Genomic DNA, 13,250 nt, shown 5'->3' with positions numbered 1-13,250 from the left:
ATAATACTACCTCCACCACTGAAGGTGAAGGAGGTTTTGTTTTCACCCCCTCTCTGTCTGTATGTCTTTGTGCAGGATATCTCAAAAAAGGTGTGGACGGATGCAGATTAAATTTTGTGAACAGCTTGGGTGTGTGACAAGGACGAACTGATTAGATTTTAGTGACGATCTGTATCCGGATCCGACTATGAGAATTTTTTAAGTGATTATTCACCATTGAAAGATAGGGCTAAAAACTATATATAGCAGGATATCTTGAAAAGTTGTGGACGGATTCGGATGAAACTTAGTGGACAGGTTGGGTGTGTGACCAGAATTATTTAATGGATATGAGAATTATTTAATGATTCTTCACCATTGAAAGATGTACATTTAATCTGGGTGTCCTGTCTGCCAGCATTAAGGCCCGGTCACACCTTGACGTTTTAGCCAGCGATGGCAACGTATTAAAATGTATGTAAAACGCTGGCTTACGTTGAACTTTTAATGTTTTTTTAAAGATTCGGACGTATTCATAGCGACTTGGTCTTATGTATAATGCATTGGTAATGGACACAGAACGTTTCGTTGTGTTATAGATAACTTATACCAACGAATGCTGAACCTGTTGTCGGCCTACACAACCGATGCCCAACGATAGTCTAACTTAGGCATAGCGCGTTGCACGCATCGCCGACGATGTCGTGACGTAGCCTATTAAAAGGCTGACGCACAACGATTCGAATCATAACTGCCGTAGAAATGGAAGTGTCAACATCGCGGTCACACCTTGGCGATCTTGCCAGCATATGCCGACCTAAGAAAAATGTGTCTAAAACGTTGGGGCACGTCAAATACGGTATGAGTAAGTTTGGTATACGTGAGTACAACGCTAAAGTACGCTATCATACGTCGTAGTAAGTAGAGTACGTCAAGAAATTTTAAACATGTTCAAAATTTTACGACGTACTCGGCGTATGACACACGTTCCGCATGCGATGGGGATAAGTTTTACACACGATATGTGGACGCTTACACACGTCCACAAACGCTACTTATAATCTACTCATAAGTCGAAACACGTCGCGGTAATGTCTTTTTTACGCGAAACTTATTTCTAACTTATGTTTGACGTGCTTTGAACCAATTCTTTACGTAGTCACAACACACATCGACGTATGTAGACGTATTCCAATGACGTCTTCCGGTCGACAAAAAAAAAAAAATGAACGTGTTTCTAGCTTACAACTGCCTTATAAAGACGTGTTCCCAGCGGTTTTGGGAATTGGTATATAAAAATGCTGCTCATAAAAGGGGAACCCAACAGTGTTTTCGAGTCCTTTTTGAGTCGATGTCCATGTCAGCAGTAACAGTATCAGTATCAGTATCAGTATTAGTATTAGTATTAGTATTAGTCGTAGTTTGTTCAAGTTGGCAGTAGTAGGTGAGTGTGAGGGGGAGGGTGGGGGTTATGATGGATCGTCCTTGCGTCCGCGTGTCCACGGGTAGGAGACATCTTTTCACCATTGTTCGAAGTTCTTCGCGGCTAATTTTTTATGGGGCTTTTTCAACAATGAGCTATAGCTTGTTTTTACGATTTAGGTCTATTCATAACAGGTTGGACAAATGCACAATGAACTAATAATGTGCATAGAGCGCTTTGATTACTTATAGATACGGTAAACCAATGAATAATTATCGTGAAGCCGGCGTTCACAAACGATGCCCAACGATAGCCTAACTTATCCATAACGTGCGGCACTTTATCTTTGCCGGTGACGTAGGGTTTGCTATTCATAGGCTGCCACTCAACGATTTAAATGGCTGCATCTCCACTATTGAAAGTAGACGCTTGCGCTCAACAATTGGATTTTTTTTACACTCAACGACTTTTAAACGGTACCACTCAGCTATTTTCATTGTTTACAATGAACGATTTAAATTGCTGTCACTCGCCTTTGTTTTTTGACGCTGGGGTTTGGAAATTTGAAGCGTTTCTTCTGAACGTGTTAAAACGCTCAAACTCGACTATTTTAAATAGACACTGCCGATGGCCAATTGCAATCATAGCCAAGCTCGACATCGAAGTGTGAACATCCTCGTCATGCCGAAGAAAAGTTTGAAGAATGCTGCAAATAAGTGTCCTGGCCGTGGCCGTGGACGCTGACGCAAGGACGATCCATTATACTGACGTCTTTCAGCCTATGAGTAACTTAAAAGTAACGTCTGTCGATGTGTGGCAACGATCGCGTAACGTGCCAACAACACGTTAATCATAGGTTCGAAATAAGTTTCGGGTACGCTAAACATTACCTCAGCGTGTCTCAACTTATGATTAACTTACAAGTAGCATGTGTTGACGTCTGTCAACGATCGCAGACCGTGCATACAACTTGTGGCCAGTGTAGCGGATCGTGTGAGCCATACGCCGGCATACGTCGTGAAATTTCAAGCATGAAAAAATTTGAGGACAACCAAAAAGTACAACGTTTAAAGCCAACGTACAACGACGTATGGCAGTGTTTTTCAGCGTGCTCTCAATGTTATCAAAACTTACCCATAACGTATTCAACGTGTGCCAGCGTTTTAGAAAAAAAAATCAAAAATCGGCATACGTTGGCTAAAACGTCAAGGTGTGACCGGGCCTTTAGTTGTGGTAGACATTGAACATGGTGTCCTTCGCAAAGAGTAGGTGGGATATCACCAGCACCCAGGCCAAATTCCAAATTCCACCTCTAAGCTACAGGAGGCACTGCATGAGTGACACAGCTTCACCAACAACAAACGATGCCACCCACAACCATGTGCTGCATGTGAAAGAAGAAGAAGAAGAAGAAGAAGAAGAAGAAGAAGAAGAAGAAGAAGAAGAAGAAGAAGAAGAAGAAGAAGAAGAAGAAGAAGAAGAAGAAGAAGAAGAAGAAGAAGAAGAAGTAAAAGAGGATAACGGAGATTAAGAAAAAGAACACGAAAAAGAAGACGACAAAAGCCTCCAGGTCACCATTAAATCTGATACCTCTTAAAACGTGAGACTAAAGCATGAATCACATTTGCTCTACGGCTAGGATACGGCGGCCGTACCCCCCCCTAAATTGACAGAAACGTGCAGCAGCCACAGAGTTTCTGAGGTGGCCTCAGGGTGGCCCTATGCCATATGGCTATGTTTTACAGGCCGTAGGGGTCTCCATGGAAATAAAGCGCGGAGTTATAACTTTTTTCATTTCTAGGTTGGCCGTAGCAATTTGACAAGCCGTAGCCATGACGTAGATGTGTTCCACGTCGACCGTACGTAGGGCGTACGGTGGGCTTGCGTTATTTGTGCGTTTTCCGTAGGCTCTTATCAATGAAAAATGAATTTTGCCAACCCCCAAAAAATTACGGCGGCCGCACTATTTCCACGTTCGCCTTAGGGCCCCCCTGCGGTCGCCTTGCGGGCACCTTGAGGCTACCTTGCGTCTGCCTTAAAAATTATATGGCCACCGCAGGGACGCCCTAAGGTCACCGTGCGACATCAAATCAAAGACCGTATGGCACCCCCACGTTTTCAGTCTCCACAACTTCTAAATGCACCGTGCGGCTCCCCGAAAAAAAACAAGAAAAAAAACATGTGACTGTTACATTGTGTGACCGTGGAAATACTGCAGCCGCCCTATAATTGCTCGTGGCCGTAGATTTTTTAGACCCGACGGCCGCCGAGCCAAATGTGACTGAAGCATAAGCAAGGGAATTGTTTTTGTAAGTAACAAACAGAGTTCTCCTTAGCATGTATCGAGAAGGGAGAGAGCATTGAACAGGGATATAATTGATGTACAAAAGTAACAAAGTGGGTCTAACATCAAATCATGTGGAACACCCTTCAGAATTAATTATGTGTGTTGGAGGTGATTACTCTTCACACATAAGAATTAAATTACTTTCAGAAAGAAAAGATGCAATCAAAGAAGGCAGGCACATGACCACAAACAGCACAGGGCCTCAGCTTGTGCAAGAAATCTCGATGCCAATCTTTGTAATGTACCTTGAGAGAGATCAAGCGCAACAACCTTTGCCTTTCCAGGCCAGTCCAAATCGTTGCAGGAGTGGTCGGCCATCAGAGCCTTGAGATCAGTTGTTCATGGAAAGTGCCTGAAACCACAATGGAAGTCAGTTACAAAAGAGCATTAACTCGTAAATATGTAAATATTTCCGAGTTTTCACTGATAAAAATTTCAAAACACTTTTATATAAAGCAAACTAACAGCATAAAATTTGCCAGGGTCAGTTGTCTCACCTATTTTGTTGTATGCATGCAGCACAGAAGCAAGCAAGCTTCCTGTACGATGGAGAGAAATAACAATTAAAACTTGTTGACGTGGAGGAGGCTTGACAGGATAGAATATATTACTGGAAAAACTTTTTAAAACACAACAGCAAGAACATTATTTAGTCCGGTAGATTCAGATACCCAAAGACTATTATTGGTATTTTCAACATACTTCACCTTCTTAATATTAATGGCTGGTATGGAGATAACGGCATAAATATTTCTGTAGAGTCAGCAAGGTGTAATTGTCATTAAAACTTTAGTTAACAAGATGCCGAATTGGCAAAAACTTTGTCTTGTCAAGAGGAGAAATAATGACCATGTGTTCCATTAAAAAAGAGGACGCACAGACGACTTGCTTTGATTTATGCTGTTATTTTCTCGGCACTAGAATTATGTAGATCAAAACCACTGGGTAGAAATAGAGTTACAGACATAGTTTACAAATTGCTCCTTGCCATCCTCAAGTATTAATTTGCACATGTTGCTGCAAAGTTTACACAATTTCCTCCACTCAGAAGTATTTATCAAGATTATTCAACAGCTTCAAGTAATATATATATATATATATATATATATATATATATATATATATATATATATATATATATATATATATATATATATATATATATATATATATATATATATTCGAGCAATTGTATGTGAATATATATGTATGAATGTATGTACGTATGTAAGTGTATCCACACTTCACCCATTGGTTGGACAGCTGACCTGATATCACCCACAATTGTTAACTGAAATACCGAACCTAAAGTACTCACAGGACCCAAAGGACCCTCCCACCTGAGGACCCAAAAGACCCAAATAACCCCAAGCACCTAAATGACCGTGAGGACTCAAAAAACTCAATGGACCCCAAAGACCCAATGGACCACAAAGACAAAACACCCCAAAGACCCCAAATACACAAAAGACCCCAAAGACCCAAAAGACGCTGAAGACACTGAAAGACCACAAAGACCCCAATGATTCAAAATACCACGAGGACCCAAAAGACCCCAAGACCATGAGGACCAAAATACCCCAAAGATCCCATAAGACTCAAAAGACTGAAAAGACCCTGAAGACCCAATGGACCCAAAAACCTAAGATACCCCAAAGACCCCTTTTTTAATATACAATGTCAAGGCTCATATGAGAGCTAATACACACAACATATAACAAGGGGAGCAGGAGACAAGAGGGACGGAAGAGGGAAGCACAAAATAGTGGTGAACAGAGACATTATGAGATCTGCGGACGGGAGAGGGATGAGGCAGGATATATGGGGGTACATGGACACCACAGGGACTTTCAGCAAAGAAAGCAGGGAATTTGAAGAAGGTGGGTTTGGGGTGGATTAATGGGGGTAGAAAAGATCATGGTTTTGGATGGGGGAAGACAAGAGATGGTGGTGAACAGCTGTTTTGAAGACCTGGGGCAAAGAGTGGGATTGAAGAGAGTATGGGAGTTTATTCCAAAGGTGGGAAAAAAGAGGAATGAAAGATGAAGATGAGCAGTGATTCCTGATTTTAGCAGTTTGATCAGAAAGAGGTTTTTCGCATACTTTGAGCACCCTGCAGAAATATAGGGGGGACAGATCCCAGACAGAGCCGGGGGGGGGGGTGGCGAGGTTGGAGAGGATACAGTAGAAGACAGAGAGACCACCGACTTACCTGCGGTGAGAGAGTGAGAGACACAATGACTCAGCCTCATCACTGGAGATACCAATGATCCTAAATGCTTTCCACAGCGTGAAGCTGAGAAAGGTGAGAGGTGGGAGCACCAGCCCAGAGGGGAGAGCAGTTCTCCATCAGACTGTGGGCGAAAGCTTTATATGTGGTCAGGAGCTCACGAGTGCCAAGCTAACAGAGACTGTACAAAGCAGTCTCCTTGGGACTTTGCATGATGGAGGATGCCCAATGTGAAACTGGCTTTAGAGGCCAATTTTGAAACTTGGCTTTCCCAGGAAAGATCATGGCAGATAGTGAGGCCCAAAAGCTTGCATGAGAGGAATTCTTCAAAAGGATTATTGCGAACGTAGATTGGGGTTGGGGGGGAGGAGGGGTCCAGATGGTCATTTCAGAGAGACATAGTGAGACTGTGAGATTTGTCAGGAATGAAAGACATGTTCCAAGTGTTGGACCAGCTTGTGATTTTATCCATATTTGCAGAGAGTGAAGAGGCTGCCGTTTGCTGGTGTGAGGGATTATAGATGGCAAGGCAGAGGGTGGAGTCATCAGCAAAGAGACAAAGAGGATTTTCCAGATAGTCGGAGAGATCATTGAGGAAAACCAGAAAAAGCACAGGGCCCAGAACACTGCCCTGAGGAACTCCAGCCTGGACAGGAAGACGCGATGAGAGAACTCCATTTAGGGCCACGCGTTGACTGTGACAGGAGAGGAAGTCTATGAGCCATGAGTGGAGATGGCCTTGGATACCACAGGAAGAGCATTTGGTGAGCAGGGCAGGGTGCCAGACCGTGTCGAAAGCACGTGATGTCTCGGCAGATGGCTCTGAACTGTTGTCTGGCATAGAGGACCTCCATCCATTGTTGGGAAAGCAGGAGCAACAAGACCAGGGTTGAGTGACCTGGTCTGAATCCGAATTGATGATCAGAAATCAGTCCATTGGAGAAGAGGAACTATTTAATGTTGGAAGCGATGATGGATTCCATAAGTTGCTGATTGGGAGAACGCTGATTGGTCTTGCAGTTGTAGTTGCAGGGATCTGTTTTTGCACCTTTTATGCAGAGTGGTAATGCTTTCTGATTGACAAGCATATGGCAGATGACCTTGAGCAAATGAGAGGTTGAATAGAACAGAGAGAGGGTGAGCAAGAGCAGCAGAGCAGGTTTTAAGGACACATGGGCTGATGTGTCATATTATTGACCGGTTGCAGAATCGGAGTCGAGGATTGACAGCAAAATCTCCAATTGTCAACAGAAAAAGACAGAGTCCAGGAACAGCTGGGTGTGACTGGGTAAGGTGGGTACAGAAAGCGATGGGTTTGGGACACAAGATTTTGAAGCAAACACAGAGTTTAGGCATTCAGCCTTGTTGCATGCAGTGTCAGCCTTGCGGCCATTTGAGGTAAGGGAAGGGATGGAGGGGGAACATACACCAGAAAAAGACTTACTAGATGTCACCAGGATTTGGAGGAGGGATACAGGTTTGAGAGTTCAGACTTGAGATGAGAAAGGTGTTGTTTCCTGGCTCTCCTGAGAGTAGACACACATTTGTTCCGAGCTTTGTGGAAGGAACCGAGACACACACACACACACACACACACACACACACACACACACACACACACACACACACACACACACACAAACACACACACACACACACACACACACACACACACAAACACACACACACACACACACACACACACACATATATATATATATATGTATATATATATATATATATATATATATATATATATGTATATATATATATATATATATATATATATATATATATATATATATATATATATATATATATATATATATATATATATATATCTATCTATATATATATATACAGTGGGGAGAACAAGTATTTGATACACTGCCGATTTTGCAGGTTTTCCCACTTACAAAGCACGTAGAGGTCTGTCGTTTTCATCATAGGTACACTTCAACTGTGAAAGACGGAATCTTAAACAAAAATCCTGAAAATCACATTGTATGATTTTTAAATAATTAATTTGCATTTTATTGCATGAAATAAGTATTTGATACATGAGAAAAACAGAACTTAATATTTGGTACAGAAACCTTTGTTTGCAATTACAGAGATCAGACGTTTCCTGTAGTTCTTAACCAGGTTTACACAGACTGCAGCAGGGATTTTGGCCCACTCTTCCATACAGATCTTCTCCAGATCCTTCAGGTTTCAGGGCTGTCGCTGGGCAACACAGACTTTCAGCTCCCTCCAAAGATTTTCCATGGGGTTCAGGTCTGGAGACTGGCTCGGCCACTCCAGGACCTTGAGATACTTCTTACGGAGCCACTCCTTAGTTGCCGTGGCTGTGTGTTTCGGGTCGTTGTCATGCTGGAAGACCCAGCCACGCCCCATCTTCAATGCTCTTGTTGAGGGAAGGAGGTTGTTGGCCAAGATCTCGCGATACATGGCCCCATCCATCCTTCCCTCAATACGGTGCAGCCGTCCTGTCCCCTTTGCAGAAAAGCATCTCCAAAGAATGATGTTTCCACCACCATGCTTCACGGTTGGGATGGTGTTCTTGGGGTTGTACTCATCCTTCTTCTTCCTACAAACACGGCGAGTGGAGTTTAAACCAAAAAGCTCTATTTTGGTCTCATCAGACCACATGACCTTCTCCCATTCCTCCTCTGGATCATCCAGATGGTCATTGGCAAACTTCAGACAGGCCTGGACATGCGCTGGCTTGAGCAGAGGGACCTTGTGTGCGCTGCAGGATTTTAATCCATGACAGCGTAGTGCGTTAATTATGGTTTTCTTTGATACTGTGGTCCCAGCTCTCTTCAGGTCATTGACCAGGTCCTGCCATATAGTTCTGGGCTGATCCCTCACCTCTCATGATCATTGAGGCTCCACGAGGTGAGATCTTGCATGGAGCCCCAGACTGAGGGAGATTGACTGTTATCTTGAACTTCTTCCATTTTCTAATAATTGCTCCAACAGTTGTTGCCTTCTCAAGAAGCTGCTTGTCTATTGTCCTGTAGCCCATCCCAGCCTTGTGCAAGTCTACAATTTTGTCCCTGATGTCCTTAGACAGCTCTCTGGTCTTGCTCATTTTGGTGAGGTTGGAGTCTGATTGATTGAGTGCGGACAGCTGTCTTTTATGCAGATAACGAGTTCAAACTGGTGCAGTTAATGCAGGTAATGAGTGGAGAATGGGAGGGCTTCTTCAAGACAAAACTAACAGGTCTGTGAGAGCCGGAATTCTTACTGGTTGGTAGGTGATCAAATACTTATTTCATGCAATAAAATGAAAATTAATTATTTAAAAATCATAAAATGTGATTTTCAGAATTTTTGCTTTCGATTCCGTCTTTCACAGTTGAAGTGTACCTCTGATAAAAATGACAGACCTCTACGTGCTTTGTAAGTGGGAAAACCTGCAAAATCGGCAGTGTATCAAATACTTGTTCTCCCCACTGTATATATATATATATATATATATATATATATATATATATATATATATATATATATATATATATATATATATATATATATATCCATTGGACCATACTCTGTGCAGAGCGTTGGTGCTGCCAAAGCAGTCTCCTTGGCTATTGGACAGAATCCTGGACGGATCACCTCTCCGACACAGGATACCAGCAAGCTGGCACTCATTTTGCCAACCTTAGAAGGATGACAGGCAGAGTCAACCACACCTGGTATTAATTCAACAGCCGAGTGGGATTTGAACTCAGGATCCGAGGATCCCAAGCTCACCACCCTAAGCATTCAGCCAACACCAGACATATGTACGTATGAACCTAAATACTACAGGACTGAGGAGGATATCTCAAAAAGTTGGTTGTAGACGGATTTGGATGAAACTTGGTGGACAGGTTGGGTGTGTGACACGCAAGAAATGATTCAGTTTTGGAAGATATCCGGATCTGATAAGTTTTCTCAGTGATTCTCACCATTGAGAGATCGGGCTAAAAATGATATATAGTAGGAAATCTCAAAAACGGTGTGGACGGATTCAGACAAAACTTGCTAGACAGGTTTGGTGTTTGGCAAGGACTAATTGATTCGATTTTGGTGAAGATCCGAATCCTGATCTGGATATGAGAATTATTTCATTTTTTAAGATTCTTCACCGTTGAGAGATGGGGCCAAAAACGATGTCGATTGCATTGCATAATATTTCAAATATATATTGGGCCAATATGTTCTCGTGGATCAAGCATCATGTGGCAGAGGTATGCGCTCTCCCGAGTGCTGTTCTGGTTTCATTTGCAATTTCCTGCAATATCCCATCAAGCAGAGAGCCCTTTAGTGCAGGCATTCAGGATCACTGAATCTAAATACTACAGGACTGAGGAGGTTAATCGAAAAGGCTGGGAGTGGTGAGAAGGGTGGGGTGAGGGGGGGTGGGGGTGAGGATGATGTTACCTGACCTAACTGTCCTTTCTCACCACCATCCTAAACGTTGGCATTTTTTCTCCACTTATTCTCTTTTTGTTAATTTACCTTCACCATCCCACTTCATTCTGACTGAAAATGGCCCAGGAAGCAATAGGTTTTCAACCTCCTCACCCCAATCCCCTTTGTCTCCAGGCCATTTATGTCTACATCATTGTCTGCAACTTGACCATCCAGCCTTCACTCCTTTGTTACTTCAGCTGCAGGAACCAAACAATGATCCACCAAAGAAAACAATGGCCACTGGTCCTTTATAACCAATTGCAGTCAAACTTATTAATTAGTGTTCTCCATATTCTCATAATAAAGGTTTCTTGAAAATTTGATGACAAAAACTCAAATTGTGGCAACGTTATGACTTGGACACACACACACACACACACACACACACACACACACACACACACACACACACACACACACACACACACACACACACACACACACACACACACACACACACACACACGCACACACACGATTGCAAAACCCTGTCTCCTGCCCCGCAGGGGATGGGCCAAGTGGAGAAAATCCACAAATCGTCATCCGATCATGGGGAAGTTGCTTGTTAAAAAAGGGACGAATTCAGCATCTCTTGTGGTTATCCTTTGCAAATCAGACATAATATTCATAAAACGGGAATTTATCTGCATAAACATCAGTTTTGATTTGATCGAAGTATAATGCAAATAAAATAAAGCTAGGTGTTTTGAGGGTAATTATATAGTGGTTATAAATATCGATGTGTTCTAAAAAAAATATATTTTACAAGGTAACAAATAACCAAACCATCTCCCTTGAGGGGAATGCTTTAGGTTTAGAATAAGAAATAACCCAATAAATATTGCAAGAACGTAAGGAGAACAACTTGCCAGGAGAGGTTTTACAAGGCACGAGAAGTTACTGCTACGGTCATAACTTATGACTGTTGAAAAGTTTTTACTGTTTTTTTGTGGTTTTTTTGTTTTTTTGTGGCTTGACAAAAAACACCGTATTCTGTTTTTTTGTGGCTGCAAGGATGACAGTAGATAAAGAAGTAAATATTCCGAGTGCTTTGGAGTTTATTACTTCTCATATTTACAGAAACATACTCCATTACCGATGAATAGCACTTTCCCATTACAGCTTAAATATTGCTTATGCCAGCTGAGCCCCATGGCATTCCTCACTATCTGAGAGTTACGTTTATACATATTACGACGGCAGAAAGGTGTCCCATTTTGTGTCAGCTGAGGCATATGTATAAATGATAATGGATTTGAAGAATCCAACACTTTGGCTGGTTTGATGAAGTTATGCAATGTACTGGGACAGCCAGCTTAAAAACACTGACGTCACAATTATTGACCATAATGCAGAGGTTTGAACCTCTACGAGTTAAGATCTGCATTATGAAAGCTCATACATGCTTCTTCTTGCTACATAGGGACTATATCGATGGTGGACACATCTCTACCACCAGACAGATGTAAAAGGTGTGAACATGGGACAGTCATCGAGCACAAAGTTGTGCAAAAATTAAAAAAGACAAAATATCAGCCTGAACTCTTATTTATCACGATAGGCTGCCGTTGCAAAACAATTTTTTTAGTCTCTTTTCTCGGCCATTGGGATTTTATCATGGAGAGGAACAATTTTTATGTACACAAACTGAAAGTCTCCAAAAAAGGTTAGGTCCAACCTGTTTGGAGACACCAGTGATGCATGGGTAAATGAGACCAATTATTTCAGAAGAGGGATGGTATAATATCACCAAATACTGTAACTCAGACGTACGGCATCTCGTTCTGTCTGTAACTCAAAAGGAAAACCTATCCTTCGTGACCTGAAAGGAAGCCACGTACTTCATAAAATAATAATGGTTATTGACCCATTAAGAAATAGCATGGAGCGAGTGGGAACCTTCTCGGGTGACCCTTTTGTAGTTTGTGCAGTTGGCTATTATAACAATGCACATGCTATTCCGTACAATATACTGTCCTGGTACAGCACATAATAATTGTCAACAGTCAGTTTAATGGCAAATAAATTCTCCGATGAGCCATTTGTGTTAAGATTCTAATGAAACCATTGTAAAAGTGAAACATTGTAGTGAAGAACTGCATTATATGCAATGAGTCTGCTTGTTCCCAAGAGCAATAGATCCCTCCAGCTAACCATTTTAATGGGCTCAATAAAAGGTTTTCGGTTCAAAGAGCAGGAGCTGCGGAAAGGGCCACAGTGGTTGAGGAGCCAAGGAGGGTCAGCATGGCAGATGCTGCCTGGCAGACTGGACCTCCATGGCAATCGAATTGGCAGATGAATTACACAGCCAGCTGATGGTGACAGCTGCAACCACTCAGATGTGGGCCCCAAAGGAATCAGCAGAGGTTCTGTTTGTATCTCTATGTGTACAAAGCACCCCTCCCATTCGTTGTAACTTCATGGATTTGATGCATCACGTTCCTATATCCTCCTCTTGTGCTGGGTACTGTACCCCTACCCTCACCCCCCCCTCCACCACCCCCATCATCTCACATTTCCTGCTCTCTCTACCTTCTTTAGTTCTGACATCAAGCACCCCTGGTCCTTTGCAATCATTTTCGAGTCTTGGCTGAAGCACCTTCTGATCTCAAAGGATAGACTGGATGTGATGTGGAGAATAAACAATCATTCATGGGTTTGTTTTCATGTGGTGAGTAAATATCCATTGTTATGAATGTATTGTATTTTGGTTCAGTTCTGTGTATCAAGCCAAAAGTACAACTGCTGGTAGAGACATTGGCCGAGAAGATAAATATTGTGCATACAGTGCCTTCAGAAAG

At 42.3% G+C, this 13,250-nt stretch overlaps 2 long non-coding RNA genes across 5 annotated transcripts in view; one reads left to right on the top strand and one right to left on the bottom strand.

Moving 5' to 3' along the window:
• LOC147017086 (uncharacterized) overlaps positions 1-13,250 on the bottom strand; it is a 152,131-nt gene that overhangs the window by 103,016 nt on the left and 35,865 nt on the right. For all 3 annotated transcript variants that reach the window (XR_015049330.1, XR_015049332.1, XR_015049331.1), the window contains 2 exons: positions 4,247-4,288; positions 3,995-4,101 (listed from right to left, as the gene is read on the bottom strand). This is a non-coding gene — a long non-coding RNA (uncharacterized LOC147017086). The remainder of the gene's footprint in view (positions 1-3,994; positions 4,102-4,246; positions 4,289-13,250) is intronic.
• LOC147017088 (uncharacterized) overlaps positions 1-13,250 on the top strand; it is a 39,346-nt gene that overhangs the window by 8,751 nt on the left and 17,345 nt on the right. For both annotated transcript variants that reach the window (XR_015049334.1, XR_015049333.1), the window contains exon 2: positions 12,991-13,120. This is a non-coding gene — a long non-coding RNA (uncharacterized LOC147017088). The remainder of the gene's footprint in view (positions 1-12,990; positions 13,121-13,250) is intronic.

The sequence above is a fragment of the Eptatretus burgeri genome, chromosome 11 (genome assembly GCF_056783735.1).
Source record: "Eptatretus burgeri isolate ZD-2024b chromosome 11, Ebu_testis_v1, whole genome shotgun sequence".
NCBI lineage: Eukaryota > Metazoa > Chordata > Myxini > Myxiniformes > Myxinidae > Eptatretus > Eptatretus burgeri.
The sequence above is the reverse complement of the archived record's forward strand: the minus strand, read 5'-3'. Positions and strand labels throughout refer to the sequence as shown.